General features: G+C 39.5%; 1 protein-coding gene and 2 pseudogenes across 2 annotated transcripts in view; 2 read left to right on the forward strand and 1 right to left on the reverse strand.

Annotated features, from left to right (window-relative positions):
- Nucleotides 1-19,990, reverse strand: part of ILRUN (inflammation and lipid regulator with UBA-like and NBR1-like domains) — a 111,506-nt gene that overhangs the window by 24,376 nt on the left and 67,140 nt on the right. The gene's annotated exons all lie outside the window — the stretch shown is intronic.
- Nucleotides 15,946-16,549, forward strand: LOC114494040 (annotated as a pseudogene).
- Nucleotides 19,053-19,716, forward strand: LOC114493860 (annotated as a pseudogene).

Here is a 19,990-nt window from a genome sequence, read left to right on the forward strand (position 1 = left end):
ATGAATAGGCCATTTTACAGTACATCAATTCCCTCTTGTTGTCCTCCACCTATCTGTTTTTCAAATTCTTTTGTTAAGTACAAGACAGGTTTAGCACACTTACCTATAGGTCACGCGCTTCGGTCTCTCTTAGTTCAAGAAACAAAATACTTATGAGAAAAGACATCTTCCAAAGGCTGTTACCAGTATATTAAACTAATGACATTCTACCCTCTCCAACCCCATCCCCCAGCTCTTGAGAACTAAAGTTTCTTAATATAACTCACTGGGCCTTATCACAATTATGCCACAGCACTCCATTCACCTTGGCTATTTTGCTGTGCTGTTCACGGAGTCTACCTAGCAGCCATAAAGGAATGTCATTTAAGAAGCCATGGATTTATAAATACCAACAATAAACACTCCAGTTCTGACCCCTCTGAAGTTATTACCATAATGGGCTGGGTCATGAATGAACAGCAAAATATGCCTTCTATACTGCACAATGAATCATCAAGGTACTACCGGTAGACCTCACATTTCTGAACGTGCTAATCCCATGCATTGTGTACATGTGTTTAATCAAATAAATAAAAAGGATAATGATGAACCCAATAAGCTTGTTTCAGAGAGGCTGACCATTACCAATTCTCGCCAGAATGCCTTGATTACCGAGATGAGAACTGCCAGCCCGATACTTTACGATACCTCTAATGATAAAAATCACAGCTGTGAGGAAGCTTAGGGGCCATCTAATAGAGCTGTTTCACATTCTGGATAAAGGATCTGAGGTCTGGAGGTAGAAGAGATGAGCCCAAGATCAGATGTCAAGTTAGAAGCCAACTTAGGTGATGACCAAGAACTCCCAGTTCTTAGTACAGCTTTTTAAACTGATACCTATATTATTTATTCCCAACAGCAACTTGGGAAATGTATCCAGGGAACTAAAGCTCGAGTTGTCATTTCTACTTCCCAGGCCATAGTAGCTTTACCTACGGACCTATGTTCTTCGGTGCCAATGTCAAATAAATGGGTGAGCAGGGTGTCCCAGAAAAATAGTCAATAAAGTAGAACCAAGGGCTAAGCTTACACAATCACAGATTAGTAAGCAAATGGAGAAACTGACTTTAGAGTATCTTGTTTTAAGGTAATTTTTTTAAAGCTCCTGATCCAGAACTTTGGAGTCAGAAGGTACTAAAAGTATTATTTTATTCAATTCATCCGTTTTACATATGATAAAATCTTTAATAATAAGTACAGAGTTGGAACATAATGGTAAACAAAACAATACCAAAGTATTGGACAATAACTTAAATATAAAATAAATATACATGAGTCCCTAGTTATATAAGTAACTAAATGGGGCAGAAGAAACAAACTTCCTTACAGAAGAATTTCCAGTAATGTATACAGATATTCCCCTCTCCAAGAGGTGGGACTTATAATTCCACACATCCCTCCAACCCACCTTGAGGGTGAGCTAGACTTAGTGATAAGTCTACTTACGATAGTTCCAAACAATACAGTAGAAAAATCAGAAACTTTATGGTGGGAAAAAAAATGACAGATTACTTGACAAAGTGATCATGAAGTTACATCTCCAGATCAAGTATCCCATAGGGCACTTCACTTCTGCAGTATTCTTCCCCAAACCTGCAACATCAGTCTAATCATGAGGAATATACAGACAAGCTGAGATTGGGGGGCATTAGAAAGGATATCTGCTGGTGTTCCTCAAAACTGTAAGAGGTCATGAAAAGCATGGAAAGGCTGAGGAACAAGCCAGAGGAGACTGGGCGATACAACAACTAAATGTAATGTGGTACTTAGACTGGATTATTGAACAGAAAGAGGCTGTAAGTAGAAAAACTTATAAAATCTAAAGTCTGGAATTTAATTAGTAGTAACATTGCAGTGTTGATGTCTTCGTTCTAACAAGTGTGCGATGGAACGTAAGATGCTAACAATGGGGGAAACTGGGTACAGGGGAACTCTGTATCACCTCTGAAACTTTAAGTCTAAAATTGGTTCAGAGTAGTATCTGCTAAAATAAATTAGCATTAAAAATTGTATTTAAAAAAAATTGTATTTCAGGGACTTCCAGCCAAGATGGAGGCGTAGGTAGATACACTGTGCCTCCTCGCACAACCAAAAATAAGGTCAGCAACAATTTAGAAACAAGATAACAACCAGATCTGACAGAAAATTGAACTGTATGAAAGTCGGACAACCAAGGAGTTAAAATAGACACATTTTACCAGACCGGTAGGAGGGGTGGAGTTGGGCCACCGGGTGGAGACGGGTCACGGCACAAACAGCAGTGGCACCGGACGTGTAAGGAATCCCGAGCACACAGGCAGCTGGCAAACCCAGCCAGGCGGCAACTGTGAAGTGAGGCACTGTGTACAGGGCTCCTGGCTGTCCGGGTCACATTCACGCCCCGATAAACCAGGCGAAATTGGGCAGTGAGACAGACTGCGCAACCCATGGTCCCAGCTCTGGGAAATAGAATCTCCAGGCACTGACTGAAACACTGGGGAGTTGAGGTGCAGGGAGAGACTCCCAGCTTCACAGGACAGTGCGTTGGAGAGACCCACAAGGTCCTAGAATGTACACAAGCCCACCCACCCAGGAATTAGCACCAGAAAGGCCCAGTTAGTTTGGGGGAAGTGGCAGAAGGGACTGAAATCTGACAGAGAGAGGAGCAAGCACCATTGTTTCCTCTCAGACCCTGCCCCCACATACAGCATCACAACCCAGCCACTGGGTTGCCTGCCCTGGTGAACACCTAAGGCTCTGCCCCTCACACATAACAGGTGTGACAAGACAAAAACAAAACAAACAAACAAACAAACAAACAAAAAACAGCCCAAACGGAAGAAAAGATCAAAGCTCCACAGCAAATACAACTAAGCGACCAAGAGATAGCCATCCTATCAGATGCACAGTTCAAAGCACTGGTGATCAGGATGCTCACGGAATTGGTTGAATTTGATCGCAAATCAGATGAATAAAAATGAAGGCTAATCTAAGTGAAATGAAGGAAAATGCACAGGGAACCAAGAGTGATGGGAAGGAAACTGGGACTCAAAACAATAGAGTGGACCGGAAGAAAGAAAGAAACAACCAAACAGAAAAGAATGAAGAAACAAGAATTCAAAAAAATGAGGAGAAGCTTAGGAACCTCCAGGACATCTTTAAACGTTCCAACATCCAAATTATAGGGGTACCAGAAGGAGAAGAGGAAGAGCAACAAGTGGAAAAGTTATTTGAACAAATAATAAAGGAGAATTTCCCCAATCTGGCAAAGGAAATAGACTTCCGGGTAGTCCAGGAAGCTCAGAGAGTCCCAAAGAATTTGGACCCAAGGAGGAACACACCAAACACATCATAATTACATTAGCCAAGGTAAAAATATGAAGGGGAGAATCCTGGAAGCAGCAAGAGATAAGGAGGCAGTTACTTACAAAGGAGTTCCCATCAGACTGTCAGCTGATTTCTCAAGAGACCTTGCAGGTAAGAAGGGGCTGGAAAGAAGTCTTCCAAGTCATGAAAGGTAAGGACCTACATCCAAGATTGTTCTATCCAGCAAAGTTTCCATTTAGAATGGAAGGGCAGACTCATCAAGAAAAAAAGAGAGAAGACCCAAATAAACACAATCAGAAGTGAAAGAGGAGAGATGACAACAGATACCACAGAAATACAAAGGATTGTAAGAAATTACTACAAAGAACTGTATGCCAAGAAATTTGAAAACCTAGATGAAATGGACAACTTTCTAGAAAAATATAATCTTCCAAAACACAATGAAAAAGCAGAAAGCCTGAACAGACCAATAACAACAAAAGAAATTGAAGCAGTAATCAAAAAACTCCCAACACACAAAAACCCCGGACCAGACGGTTTCACAGGAGAATTCTACAAAGCATTTAAGGAAGAGCTAACCCCTACCCTTCACAGACTATTCCAAAAAATCCAAAAAGATGGGAGTCTCCCAAACTCTTTTTATGAGGCCAACATCATCCTAATTCCAAAACTAGATAAAGACACAACAAAGAAAGAAAACTTCAGGCCAATATCACTGATGAACATTGACGCTAAAATCCTCAACAAGATACTGGCAAACCGCATCCAACAATACATTAAAAAGATCATACACCATGACCAAGTGGGATTCATTCCAGGGATGCAAGGATGGTTCAATATTCGCAAGTCAGTAAATGTAATACATCACATAAACAAAAGCAAAGACAAAAACCACACGATCATATCAATTGATGCAGAAAAAGCATTTGATAAGGTACAGCACCCATTCATGATAAAAACACTCGGCAAAGTGGGAATAGAGGGAGCATTCCTCAACATAATAAAGGCCATATATGAGAGACCTGCAGCCAACATCATACTCAATGGGCAAAAATTAAAATCTTTTCCACTAAGATCAGGAACAAGACAAGGCTGTCTACTTTCACCACTTCTATTCAATATAGTACTGGAAGTTTTAGCCACAGCAATCAGACAAGAAAAAGAAATAAAAGACATCCAAATCAGAAAGGAGGAAACAAAACTGTCACTGTTTGCAGATGACATGATAGTAAACATAGAAGATCCTATAGACTCTACCAAAAAACTGCTTGACCTAATAAATGAATTTGGCAAAACAGAGGGATACAAAGTCAATATCCAGAAATCAAAGGCATTTCTGTACACCAACAATGAAACAGCAGAAGCAGAGATCAAGGAAAAAATTCCATTTGAAATAGCAAAAAGAAAAATAAAATATCTAGGAATAAACCTAACCAAAGAGGTAAAAGACCTGTATTCAGAAAACTATATAACACTCAGGAAAGAAATCAAGGAAGACACAAACAAATGGAAACATATACCATGTTCATGGATTGAAAGAATTAATATCATCAGAATGTCCATACTACCCAAAGCAATTTACACATTCAATGCAATTCCCATTAAAGTACCAATGGCATATTTTACAGACATAGAACAAACACTTCAAAAATTTATATGGAATTATAAACGACCCCAAATAGTTGCTGCAATTTTGAGAAAGAAGAGTAAAGTAGGAGGGATCACAATACCCGACACTAAACTATACTACAAGGCCACTGTAATCAAAACTGCCTGGTACTGACATAAAAAAAGGCACATAGACCAATGAAACAGAACAGAGAGCCCAGAAATAAACCCAAGTCTCTATGATCAATTAATATTTGACAAAGGAAGCAGCAAGATAAAATGGAGTAAAAATAGCCTCTTCAACAAATGGTGTTGGGAGAACTGGACAGCCATGTGCAAAAAAATGAAACTTGAGCACCAACTTACACCATATACAAAAGTAAATTCAAGGTGGATAAAAGACTTAAATATAAAATGTGACACTATTAAAGTCCTAGAGGAGAACGTAGGTAGGAAAATCTCAGATATTTCACGCAGAAACTTTTTTACTGACTTGTCCCCTAGAGCAAGGGACATAAAGGAAAGAATAAACAAATGGGACCTCATCAAAATTAAAAGCTTCTGCACAGCTAAAGAAAACAGTATCAAAATTAAAAGAGAACCAACTGTATGGGAAAACATATTTGCCAATGACACCTCAGACAAGGGTTTAATCTCCAAAATATATAAAGAACTTACACGACTGCACTCTAAGAAGACAAGGAATCCAATTAAAAAGTGGGCAAAGGACTTGAACAGACACTTCTCAAAGGAGGACATACAGAAAATCCAAAGACACATGAAACGATGTTCAATATCGCTAGCTATCAGAGAGATGCAAATTAAAACCACAATGAGATACCACTTCACACCAGACAGAATGGCCATCATAAACAAAGCAACAAACAACAAGTGTTGGAGAGGTTGTGGAGAAAAGGGTTCCCTAGTGCACTGCTGGTGGGACTGCAGACTGGTACAACCACTATGGAAAGCAGTATGGAACTTCCTCAGAAAACTAAAAATGAATCTGCCTTTTGACCCTGCGATTCCACTGCTGGGACTCTATCCTAAGAATACTAAAACACCAATTCAAAAGAACCTATGCATCCCAATGTTCATAGCAGCACAATTTATAATAGCTAGATGCTGGAAGCAACCAAGATGCCCATCAGTGAATGAATGGATCAAAAAACTACGGTACATTTACACAATGGAATTCTATGCAGCAGAAAGAAAGAAGGAGCTCCTACCCTTTGCAACAGCTTGGATGGAGCTGGAAAACATTATGCTAAGCGAAACAAGCCAGGCAGTGAAAGACAAATACCATATGATCTCACCTTTAACAGGATCCTAAACAACAAAACAAAGAAACAAGCAAAATATAACCAAAGACACTGAAATAGAGGTCAGGCTGACAGTGCCCACAGAACAGAGTAGAGGGAATTTCAGGGGACAGTGGGAAGGGTTCACGGGAACAAACTTAAAGGACACATGGTCATAAACTAAGGGGAGGGTGGTAATGGGAGGGAAGTGGGGAGGGGTGGGAGGGGGGCTGGATTGGGGGTAAAAAGGAGAAAACTGTAATTGAACAATGATTAAAAAAAAAAAAAGAATGGAAGGGCAGATAAAGTGCTTCCCAGATAAGGTCAAGTTAAAGGAGTTCATCATCACCAAGCCTTTATTCTATGAAATGTTAAAAGGACTTATCTAAGAAAAAGAAGATAAAAAAACATGTACAGTAAAATGACAGCAAACTCACAATTATGAACAACCACACCTATAACAAAACCAAAAACAAACTAAGCAATCAACTAGAACAGGAACAGAACCACAGAAATGGAGATCACATGGAAGGTTATCAACAGGGGAGTGGGAGGAGGAGAGAGGGGGAAAAGGTACAGAGAATAAGTAGCATAGATGGTAGGTAGAAAACAGGGGGAGGGTAAGAATAATATGGGAAATGTAGAAGCTAAAGAACTTATGACACACAGACATGAACTAAAGGGGGGAATGTGAGTGGGAGAGGGTGTGCAGGGTGGAGGGGAGTGAAGGGGAGGAAATGGGACAACTATAATAGCATAATCAATAAAATATATTAATAAACAAACAAAAAAAAACCCCAAAATTGTATTTTCAGGCACTGAGAAGTAAAGTTGCCACAGAGCCAACATAAACTATCCTCTGTAGTTCACTTGCTCAGATTCCTCAGAGGCCTACCTTATCAACTCTACCAGCGTTGATCCTGTCTAAAGGGAGATCGCTCTTTTCTAGTGCAACCCCTCAGCGGAGCAGAAAGGGCCAGGTAACACTTGGAACAGGGGCAACAGGACAAATGAGGTGGATGTTAGACTGAGACTGCCTGACTGGTTCCAGAGCCTACCCTCTCTGGCCTGCATGAGGGCAAACAGGAGCCACTCAAAGCAAGCAACAACTGTGGCATCAACAGGTTCCACCTGGTCTCGGCTTCCCAAGGGAAGAGGCCAGGATACTTGGGAAAGCATCATTTTCAAAAAACTAGTTTACAAGGACACTTCAAAGGAGCTTAAACTGTCACTAGGACTAAAATCCTGTAGGCTTCTGATCTCTAGAACAACCACCTTGGGCATGTCTCCAGGAGCTATGAGACAAAAATGCCACAGCACCAGAAGACATAACCTGGTTTAGCTGGTATATACATGGAAGATTACCATGGCGATCACTTACAGATTTGGAGGTTGAAGATACAAATCCTTCCTAAAGCTCAACTCATCTTCAAAGCACAACAGGAACCTCACATTTCCCCTGAGGATTAAGAAACAAATTGGGTCTGGAGAGGTAAACAGGTATCAGTCAGTTGCTGGGCCACAGGCTATGGGCCCACATTTCTTCTCCAGAGGAACGCTAGGTATGTAGTGCCTAGCTTCAGTGAGAAAGGCTTGAAAAGAGAGTGTGTGAGCACTGGTTGTCTCGTGGCCTGAAGTAAGTCCCGACAGTGCATAGGTCAATACCATGAGCAGGTTTTGACATCTTTGTGTCTGTCTCTTGGACCTACCAAGGCAACAGTACTACTGTAGGAAGAGGACACTTCCAACTGTCCTTGCACTCATCTGCCTAGTCTCAATTTCCAGCCTGCATTTCCCCATTATTTACGCAACACAATAGCCTTGCTCCCATGACAATGCACAGGCACTCTGATACTTTCATGGCATCTACCTCAGCATCTACGCAAGAAGAGGGTAGAGGCGGGCAACACCAGCTCATCAGAGAACAACTCCTGGTTTCTGGGGCTTAGGCCCCATTTAGGCAGAGTGATTGTTGAAGGCCTGCTTCCCAACCCATTTTCACTCCCTACTTCATCTTGCCAGAAATGTGTTAGAAACTTCTTCTTCAGTTTCAGTATTCTCCTCAGGAATTTCCATCAAAAATGCAAAGGTCCCCCAAGGGTACATATTAAGCTACTTTAACCTCATTATCAGGCCAACCAATGGGCACAAGTTCACACTGGGAAGAGAAGCAAAAGAAAGAACAGTGAAGTACCCCAAGGTGCCGTAAGAGGGAGAGAGGCTCAGAAAGCAGAGTAGAAATGACAGTAACAAATACAGCGGAACCTGGGTTCTCAAACTTAATTCATTCCGGAAGGCTGTTCAAGAAGCAATTTGTTTGAAAACTGAATCACGCCTGAGAGATGTGTGACTGATCATACAGGTACCAGCATGAAAGGGCTGTCAGGTTGAGAACTGAGGATTGACTGTAAACTACTCCTACTTCACAATTTTTCCAAATCATGCTCTATTTAATAATCATGAGCTTTTACCTCAAATGGGGAAGGGGTTAAATAGAGCTATCATTTAATCGCTTATTTGCTTCAAGTCTTAAGATACAATGATTCCCTACTTCCCAAAGCCATTAAATCAGTGCCATGGAACTGAAAGAGTAAAAGCTTGTCTGAGACAAAAGATAAAAATCAGCTCAGAATGAAAAAGAAAAAAATAACTCTGTCATTAACTGGGCTGGGAGAACAAACAGAGATAAAGGCTGGTGCAAAGTTAACAGGAAGCATTACTTCTCCCAAGATCAAAGACCAGATGTAAAATGCTATAATAGCCCTCTGAGTGGCTACTTTCTTATTAATGAATCCCCAGACTCACTTTGTTACTGAGGATACCCAACTGTTAAACTGTCCTTGTGGCAAGACAGCACCCAAACCCTAATTAATCCTCCCTTCTAATCCTGTTGTAGAAACAGTGGCCAGTCCAAAATTGATCCCCACATGCCTGAGAATCTCTTTAGAATGGTTTAACAAAAACCCAAACCTCACAAAAGCCCCTTCCCTGCTTCTTGCTAGTGCAATGGAGGGACTCAGGCTGTCACCATCTGAACACTTTGATTGATCTTAGCATCACTAAAAGCCAAATAATTCTAAAAAAAAAAAGAACAAAAGTTGAAGGCCTCACACTTCCTGATTTCAAAACTCATTACAAAACTACAGTAATCAAAACAGTGTGGTACTGGCAGAAAGACAAACATGTATACCATGAAATAGAATGGAGAACCCAGAAATAAACCCTACTATTTATGGTCAAAGGATTTTTAACAAGAGTTCCAAGGCCATTTAAAGGGGAACGATAGTCATTTTCAACAAATGGTACTGGAAAATTGGAAATCCAAGTGCAAAACAATAAGGCTGGACTTGCACCTTACACCATATACAAAAATTAACTAAAAATGGATCAAAGGCCTAACCACTAAGACCTAAAATTGTAGAATTCCTAGAAGAAAACACAGAAACAAATCATCTACCTGATAAGGGGCTAATATGCAGAATATTTAAAAGAAGTCTTACAAAATAAAACAAATAACCTGATTAAAAAAATGGGCAAAGGACTTGCATGGACAAAATGAGTATTAACAAGCACATGAAAAATGCCCATCACTCATCATTAGGGAAATGCAAATCAAAACCATAATGAGATACCACCTCACACTCATAAAGATGTATACTATCAAAAACCAGAAGACAAGTTTTAGCAAGGAATAGAGAAACTGGAACCCTGTGTATTACTGGTGAGAGGGTAAAATGGCACAGCAGCCATGGAAAACAACATGGTGGTTCCTCAAAAAATTAAAAATAGAATTGTCATGTGGTCTAGCAATTCCACATCTAGGTGTATACCCAAAAGAACTAAAGGCCGGGTCTTGAACAGGTTATTTGTATACCCATTTTCATAGCGGCATTATTCATAATACCAAAAGGTAGGAACAATCCAAATTTACATTAATGAATAAATTTAAAAAGTATGGTCTACACATACAATGAAATAGTTAAGCCTTAGAAAGGAAATTCTGAGACATGATACAATTTGATGAACCTTCAAGATATATGCTAAGTGAAATAAGCCAGTCACAAAGGAAGAAATATTACATGATACCATTTACATGAGGTCCCTGGAGTAGTCAAATGTATATGACAGAAAGTAGAATAGTGATTGTCAGGGGCTGGGGAGAGAGGAAAATGAGGATTTAAAAAAAATTTTTTTACTGATGGATTGATTGATTTTAGAGAGAGAGAAAGAAGGGAGGGAGGGTGGGAGAAACATGGATTTGTTCCACTTATTTATGCACTCATTGGTTGATTCTTCTATGTGCCCTGACTGGGGATTGAGCCACAAACTTGGAGTGTTGGAACAATGCTCTAATCAACCGAGCTACCCAGCCAGGGCCCAGGAGTTATTTTTCAATGACTAGAGAGTTTCAGTGTTGAAAGATTTAAAAAAGTTCTGGAGGTAGTTGGTGGCGATAGTTGCATAACAATGTGAATGCACTTAATGTCATTGAAATGTGTATTTTAAAATGGCTAAAATGGTAAATTTTGTTATGTGTATTTCACCACAATTAATTAAAAAAGCCCTTTCAGTTGCTTAAGGTTAATCACTGCCTTATGTGGCAGAATCAAAACCAGAAGTCAGCACTTTTGAACCCTAGTTTAGTGCTTATCTATAATACCAGGTAGCACTCCCTCTCCACCCCCATCAGTTTTGAGAGTTCCACCAATCAGGAAATACATAAACTCTTCCTGGCAGAAAAGATTAAAATATTAACATCCTAATAATTTAAACTTCTGTAGCCTACTAATAAAGCATAATCTGTGTGGTTGACAGCACCACTGCAGAAAACTAACATGGCATGAAGTACACTTAAGCAACTTAAATTATTAATCTAAAATTCAAAGTATAATTATGTTTAAGGATAATGTAGGGAATCAAAATTATAGCTCAGCTATAATATAGCTCAGCTATATTAAGAGCCAAAGGTATGCAACTGGCATAAGTACAGATTAAAACTAGCATTTTAACAAGTGTTCTGCCATTAATACTGAAATGCACTTAAACATGGCACTGGATAAAAATGGCTTAACATTTAAGTACTGTCCATTTTATATGCAAATAGGTAGAAAATGGTTGGTGTTCTTATTTCTCACTCCTGCTGGATTTCTCAACCAGTCTGATTGGGACACACTTGGTGCTTCTAGACAGCTGTAGTATTTTCATCAAAGGGTAATTAAAAATAGAATATTCCAACAAGTACTTCCAAGTAAATATTTAACAACCAGAAAGTTAAATTTTTAGAGTAGCAATTGATTTATTTAATTCAACCTTAAATATATATTTTTAAAAGGCTGCTCCTCTTGGTATAAATACTTTTTTTATTTTTAAAGTATATTTTATTGATTATGATATTAGTTTTTCCCATTTCCCCCCTTTATCTCTCCTCCATGCAGCACCCGCCCAACCCTAACGCATCCTGCCCCCTTAGTTCATGCTCATGGGTTGTACACATAAGTTCTTTGAGTTGTTTCCTATACCATTTTTGACCTCTCCCTGTCTATTTAATGCCTACCAATTATGCTTATTCCCTGTAGGCTTCCCTCCCATTCCTCTCCTACCCCTCCGTACTGAAAACCCTCCCTGCAATCTCCATTTCTTTGATTCTGTTCCTGTTCTAGCTGTTCGTTTAGTTTTTGTTTTGTTTTGTTTTTTAAGGTTTACTTGTTGATAGTTGTGAGTTTGTTGTCATTTTACTGTTCATAGTTTTTATCTTCCTTTTCTTAGATAAGTCCCTTTAACATTTCACAGAATAAGGGCTTGGTGATAATGAACTCCTTTAACTTGACCTTATCTGGGAAGCACTTTATCTGCCCTTCCATTCTAAATGAAAGCTTTGTGGAATTGAGTATTCTTGGATGTAGGCCCTTGCCTTTCATGACTTCAAATACTTCTTTCCAGCCCCTTCTTCCCTGCAAGATTTCTTTTGAGAAAACGGCTGATAGCCTTCCAGGAACTCCTTTGTAAGTAACTCTTTCCTTCCCTCTTGCTGCTTTTATGGTTCTCTCTTTGTCTTTAATCTTGGGTAACTTAACAATGATGTGCCTTGATGTGTTCCTCTTTGGGCCCAACTTCTTTGGGACTCTGAGCTTCCTGGTCTTCCTGGAAGTCTATTTCCTTTACCAGATTGGGAAAGTTTTCCTTCATTATTTGTTCAAATTAAGTTTTCTATTTCTTGCTGTTGTTCTTCTGGCATCCCTATAATTCAGATATTGGAACATTTCAGGTTGTCCCAGAGGTTTGTAAGACTCTCTTCATTTTTTTGAATTCTTGTTTCTTCATTCTGTTCCAGTTGGATGTTTATTTCTTCCAAGCTCAATCAGTTCTGTGAGCATTTTGATTAATAGGGCTTTAAGTTCTCCATCAGACAGGTTGGCTATCTCCTCATCACTTAGCTCTCTTTCTGAGGTTTTGCTGTTCTTTCATTGTGGCCCTATTTCTTTGTTCGGGGTCCCTGTTAAGTTGTAAGGGGGCAGGGCCTTAGGTTTTCACCCAGGCAGGGCAACCCTCTTTGCTGCGCTGCAGCACTGTCTGTGGGAGAAGGGCTAGAGAGGGAACGATGCAGCTTGCCTGCTTATCTCTAGCGCACTTTTCAACGAAATCTCATGTGAGACTGGGAGTTTCTCCCACTGCGTCAACCACTGCAGGGTATACATACTTCTAAGGTGAAATTTAACTTTGGACTCTGACACCTTTCTTTCCACAGAGTTACTATGTATGTTTTGAATACTTAACAGCACAATTAAGACATAAGCCCCATTTGTGTTGTTGTTGTTTAAATCCTCACCTGAGGATATTTCATTGATTTTAGAGAAGGGTGGGGGAGAGAAAGAAGAATGAATCACAACCTAGGAATGTGCCCTGACCGGAATGGAACCTGCAACCTTTTTGGTGTTTGGACCAATGCTCCAACGAACTGAACAACCTGGTCAGGGCCCATATGCCTTTTTTTTAGCAACTCAAACCCTAATTCAACACAATATGGGCCCTGTATAAAACAGCATTAAGTATAATGGGGCAAAAAGTATAAAACAACATTACCGATGGTAGTCATTATTGGTGAAAGCTTTCTGACCAAGAGATTTCAGATCATGCACACTGCCTTAACTCTGTTCTCCCTTCCTCCTCCTCCTAAAAGGACTGGCTTTGTTTCTTGCTTTAGGGAAACTGCTCCTAGTCAACAATATCATCTTAGCTGGACCAATGGTGGACCAATACAAATCACTAAAACAAAACAGCAACGCCCTCCCCCTCAATGCTCTCTCCCAGGAGAACTACCAATACAGACATCACGTTCACTGGCAAGTCACAAAGATAGTGTTGAAGCAGAAGTTCCTGAACATTTCTTCATTTTCTCTCCATCTCCAACCCTCGCTTCATTTTCCACTTTCTTCTTCATTTCTTCGGTCTTACACAACTTTCCCAAGCACCCATTCCTCTTCATTTCTATCTCAGGCCCTTAACAGGCCAAAATATTTTCCAAGCTTGAACCTGAGCAGAGTCTTGGGGAAATAAATGATTATTCATCCCTGCACTGAAGCAGGTCTAGCAACATCCACACACAGGGGACCCTTTGGCTTACCCATGGCCATCTGGACTTCTCAGTCCTACAAAAGGAAGTCATAACCTCACTACCACTCATACCTGAGATGCAGAACATACAGATGCCCTCTTGGATCTCTTACTCTTTTAGTCTGGGCCATGATGCATGATAGTCTGCTACTCATCTCTCTTCCAGATGAACTGTGGATGTAAATATTCCTCAAAGGACTATCACTTCAAAGCTATCTCCCAGTACAGTTTGCACCCTCAAATCATGCAAAATGCACTGGTCCTGCTCAACCAGAGTTTATGCTTATCTGTTGCAATCTGAAAATGTGGAACCTACTCCTTGTCACCAACCTCAGTCTATTTAGTTAAAATGTTATGTATTTGCAAAAGCCCTCCTAAGACCGTTTGAGCTAGAAAATGATTTCCTTATGTTTATTTTTCTTATCGAAGAATGCATTTTTAATACTTTATCACTCTTACAACTTCATTTTTTAGAGCAGTTACAGGTTCACAGCAAAACTGAGAAGATATATAAACCCTCTGTCTTCATATATGCACGACCCCCACTATCAACATCCCACACCAAATTGATGCATTTGTTACAATGGATTAACCTACACAGACAGATCACTATCACCAAAAGTCCACAGTTTACATTAGGACTCACTCTTGGTATTGTACCTCCCGTGGGTTTGGATAAATATATAAAGTCATGTACCCATCATTATAGTATCATACAAAATAGTTTCACTGCCCTACAAATCCTCTGGGCTTCTATTTAACCCTCTCTCTCCCAGGCCCTGGCAACCACTGATCTTTTTACTGTTTCCACTGTTTTTTATATCCTAGGATGTCATATAGTTAGAATCAAACAGTATGTAGCCTTTACAGACTGGCTTCTTTCACCTAGTAATACATATTTAAGATTCCTTCATGTCTTTTCATAGCTCAGATTGATATAGCTCAATTCTTTTCAATGCTAGATAGTACTCCACTGTTTGGCCACAGCAATTTATTTACCTATTCACCTACTGATGAATATCTTGGTTACTTCCAAGTTTGGCAATTATTAATAAAACTGGTATAAATATGGTTAATAGTATTACAGTTTTTAAAGAAACTACCAAACTTGTCTTCCATACTGACTGTATCCCTTTGCATTCCCAGCAGCAATCAAGGAGAGTTCCTGTTGCTCCAATCCTCACCAGCATTTGTTATTGTCAGTGTTCTGGATTTTGGCCATTCTGCTAGGTGGGTATTGGCTAACTTGTTTCAATTTAATTTTCAATTCTCTAATGACATATGATGTTGAGCATCTTTTCATAGATGCTTCTTTGCAGTCTGGGTACATTCTTCCTTCGGTCAGGTATCCATCCAACTCCTTTGCCCATTTTTTAATTGGGCTGTTTTCTTATTATTGAGTTTTTTTTTTTTTTTTTTATTTCTAGAGAGAGAAGGGGGTGGGGAGGGAGGGAGAGGGAGAGAGAGAGAGAGAGAGAGCGCGTGCGCGAGCGAGAGAAAAAGATCAATGTGCGGTTGCTGGGGGTTATGGCCTGCAACCCAGGAATGTACCCTGGCTGGGAATCGAACCTGGGACACTTTGGTTCCCAGCCCATGCTCAATCCACTGAGCTACGCCAGCCAGGGCTTATTATTGAGTTTTAGGAATTTTTGGATAACAATCCTTTATGAGATTCTTTTGCAAATTTTTCTCTCAGTTTATGGCTTCTCATTTTCTTCACATTGCCTTCCACAGACCAGAAGTTTTTAACTTTAATAAAGTCCAGAGTATCAATTATTCCTTTCATAGATCATGCCTTTGGTGTTGCATTTAAAAAGTCACTGAGGCCCTGACTGGTGCAGTTCAGGGGTTTGGGCACTGTGCTGCAAACCGAAAGGTCACCGGTTGATTGCTGGTCAGGGCACATGCCTGGGTTATGGGCCAGGACCCCAGTTGGGGGTGTGTGATAGGCAACCATTTGATGTTTCTCTCACACATCAGTGTTTCTCTCCTTCTCTTTCTCCTTCCTTTCCCCTCAAATAAATAAATTTTTAAAAACTGAAAAAAAAAAAAACAACAAAAAAAACCATAATCCCAAAAAAAGTCATTGCAGAGCTGCCATCTTGTGTCTCCATGTGTGCATGCTGCTTCTCAGCTGGTCTGCCCAAGACCCCCTGAGCACCAACCCCAGCCCCCTACATGGCCCTGTTTTCTCTCCAACAAGACGAAACAAACCATTGTGAACCAAGAGGAACTTGCCAAACTGCAGGCACAAATGCTCACTGCTGGGAAAGGAACTACTCATAGAAAGAAGAAAGTGGTTCACAGAACAGCTACAGCAGATGATAAAAAACTCTTCTCCTTAAAGAAGTTGTCAATATCTTTATATTGTAAACAGTATCTCTGGTATTGAAGAGGTAAATATGTTCACAAACCAAGGAACAGTGATCCACATTAGCAACCCTAAAGTTTGGACATTTCCGGCAGTAAACACTTTCACCATTGCAGGCCATGCTGAGACATGGCAGCTGACAGAAATGCTACCAGCATCTTAAATCAGCTTGGTGTAGATTGACTAGTTTAAGGAGACTGGCCCAAACAATCTGGATGTAAAAACACCACTTGCTATAGAGGATAATGATGATGATGAAGTTCTAGATCTTGTGAAGAATTTTGATGAGGCTTCCAAGAATGAAACAAACTGAACTGAGTCAACTTCTGAAGATAAACTTGAATTGGTTACTGGGAGCAGCTATTTTATTTTTTAAAATATTTTATTTATTTATTTTTAGACAGAGGGGAAGGGAAGGATAAAGACAAGAAAAGAAACACTAATGTGTGGTTGCCTCTCATGTGCCCCCCACACTGGGGACCTGGCCCACAACCCAGGCCTGTGCCCTGACTGGGAATAGAACTAGCGACCCTTTGGTTCGCAAGTCGGTGCTCAATCCACTGAGCCACACCAGCCAGAGCTGGGAGCTGCTAGCTGCTATTTTATATGAATGGTTTTCAATTTTGTTTACGGATCTGATAAAATCTAGATCTCTACATTTTTAAGACCTAGTCCCTTGGATACTGCAACTCTTCAATTTTTGCTTATATACAAATCATTCTTTGCAGCTAAGTAAGCTGAACAACCCTGGGAATAAAGTTCAAAACAAAGGTTAATTTTAAAAAAGTCATTGCTGTGTCCTGGCCAATGTGGCTCAGTTGGTTGGGTATTATCCCATAAACTGAAAGGTTGCAGGTTTGATTCCCAGTCAAGGCACATACTTAGGTTGTGGGTTCCCTCCTTGGTCAGGGCATGAAAAACAGGCAACAAACTGACATGAGAGACAATGTTTCTCTTTCACTTCCATGTTTCCCTCCCTCTTTTACTCTCTCTCTAAAGTCAATAAGCATGTCCTTGGGTGAGGATTAAAAAAAGTCATTGCCTAGTCATCCAGATTTCCCCCTATCTTTTACTCTAGTAGGAGTTTTATAGTTTTGCAGCTTACGATTGGTGTATGATCCATTTTGAGTTAATTTCTGTGAAGAATGTAAGGTCTGTGTGTAGATTAAGTTTCTGCATGTAGATGTCTAGTTACCACTTGTTGAAAAGGCTATTTTTTTTCCCAGTGTGTTGTTTTTGTGCCATTGTTAAAGCTCAACTGACCATATTTGTGTTGGTCTATTTCTAGGTTTTCTGTTCTGTTCCACTGATTTATTTATTTATTCTTTCACCAATACTATACTGCCTTGATCACTGTAGCTTTATAGCAAGTTTTAAAGTCAAAGAGTGTCAATTCTCCAACTTCGTTATTCTCCAAAACTGAGTTGGTTATTCTGAGTCTTTTGCCCCTCCAAATAAAACTTAGAATTGCTATTAGTTTCAAGAGATTTTGCTGATTGTTTCATATTTTCTACATAATCATGTCATCTGCAAAAAATCACACAAGTTTTATTTCTTCCTTCCCAAAACATGTAACTTTTATTTCCTTTGTTTTATTGCATTAGCTAATATTTCCAGTATGATGTTGAAAACCTTTCTTTGGCTTATTTCTTATCTTAGCAGGAAACTTCTAATTTTTCACCTTTAAGTATGATATTGGCTGAAGATTTTTGGTAGATGTTCTTTATCAAGCAGAGGAAGTTCTCTTCTATTCCTAGGCTGCTGAAAATTTCATTATGAATGGGTGTTAGTTTTTAGAAATTATTTTTCTGCACCTATTGAAATGAACGTGTGAACTTTTTTCTTTACTTGTTGATGTGATGGATTTACATTGATCTTTGAATGTTGAACCAGCTTTGCATACCTGAGATAAATCCCACTTGGTCATGGTATATACAGGGTTGTGTAAAAGTAGGTTTACAGTTGTGAGTACACGAAACAGTTTATTATTCAATTATTAATTATTGTATTATTTATTATTATTTTTAAACTACCTTTTTTTTTAGATTTTATTTATTAATTTTTAGGGAGGGAAGGGGGGGAGAGAGAAAGAAAGAAACATCAATGTGAGGTTGCTGGGGGTTATGGCCTGCAACCCAGGAATGTACCCTGGCTGGGAATCGAACCTGGGACACTTTGGTTCCCAGCCCGCGCTCAATCCACTGAGCTACGCCAGCCAGGGCTATTTATTATTATTAATCTACTTTTGTCCAGCCCTGTATAATTCTTTTTATACATTAGATTTGACTTGCATAAATATATAAAAAAAAGATTTTATTTATTTTGAGAGGGGAAAGGAAGGAGAAAGAGAGAGAGAGAAACATCATGTGTGGTTGCCTCTCAAACGCCCCCTACTGGGGACCTGGTTCACAACCCAGGCATGTGTTCTGACTGGGAATAGAACCAGTGACCCTTTGGTTCACAGGCCTCACACTCAATTAACTGAGCTACACCAGCCAGGGTTGCCTTGCTAATGTTTTGTTGAGGAATTTTGTATCTGTTTATGAGAGATAATCATTTTCTTTTATAATGTCTATGTCTGGTTTTGGATTAGGATAATGCTGACCTCACAGAACGAGTCAGGAAATATTCCTTCCACTTCTATCTTCTGGAAAAGATTCTAGAGTAGTATAATTTCTCCATTTAATGTTTGGTAGAATTTACCAGTGAACTCTTCCAGGCTTGGTGCTTTCTGTTTTGTAAGGTTAATTGTTGGTTCAATTTCTTTAACAGATATAGGCCTATTTATTTTTTTAAAATATTTTATTTACTGGTGGAGTGAGCCACATCTTGAAATGTCCTGAAGCTATACGTGAAATGCAGGTCCAGTGCCTTTAAACCCGGAGAGTGCACACTTTTTTTTTAAAATGAAGAAATTAAGGCTTAAGGAACTAGAGAGTCGCCTGCAACAAGTGGATAGATTCGAAAATCCCAAGCTACTTCTAGAACAGTATCCCACCAGGCCTCACATCGCAGGTTGTGTGTTGGATCTGACATAGATGAAGATGCATTGGAAGTATTTCATAGGAATGTGGAGGAATTTGAGTTAACAAATGTTGACATGGTTCAATGTGATGTGTGCTCATTATCTAACAGAATGTCCAAGTCATTTGATACAGTAATTATGAATCCTCCCTTTGGGACCAAAAATAATAAAGGGACAGATATGGCATTTCTGAAGACTGCTTTGGAATTGGCAAGAACAGCAGTATATTCTTTACACAAATCTTCAACTAGAGAACATATTCAAAAGAAAGCCACAGAATGGAAAAATCGACATCATTGCAGAGCTGAGATATGACCTGCCAGCATCATACAAATTTCATAAAAAGAAATCAGTGGACATTGAAGTGGACCTAATATGGTTTTCTTTTTTAAAAGCCTCCAAAGACAAAAGCAGCTGAAAACCTAATTAAAATGAACAAAAAGTTTTTACTAAAAGTGAATAAATAAATAAATAAATAAAATATAACAAAATATTTTATTTATTTATTTTTTAGAAGCAGGAAGGGAGGGAGAAAGAGAGAGAAACATCAATGTGTGATTCCTTCTCATGTGGCCCCCACTGGGGACCTGGCCTGCAACCCAGGCATATGCCCTGACTGGGAATTGAACCTGTGATGCTTTGGTTCGCAGCCCGAGCTCAGTCCACTGAGCTATACCAGCCAGGGCAATATAGGCCTATTTAGATTGTCTATTTCTTGTTGTGTGAGTT

This window comes from Phyllostomus discolor, chromosome 4 (genome assembly GCF_004126475.2).
Source record: "Phyllostomus discolor isolate MPI-MPIP mPhyDis1 chromosome 4, mPhyDis1.pri.v3, whole genome shotgun sequence".
Taxonomy (NCBI): domain Eukaryota; kingdom Metazoa; phylum Chordata; class Mammalia; order Chiroptera; family Phyllostomidae; genus Phyllostomus; species Phyllostomus discolor.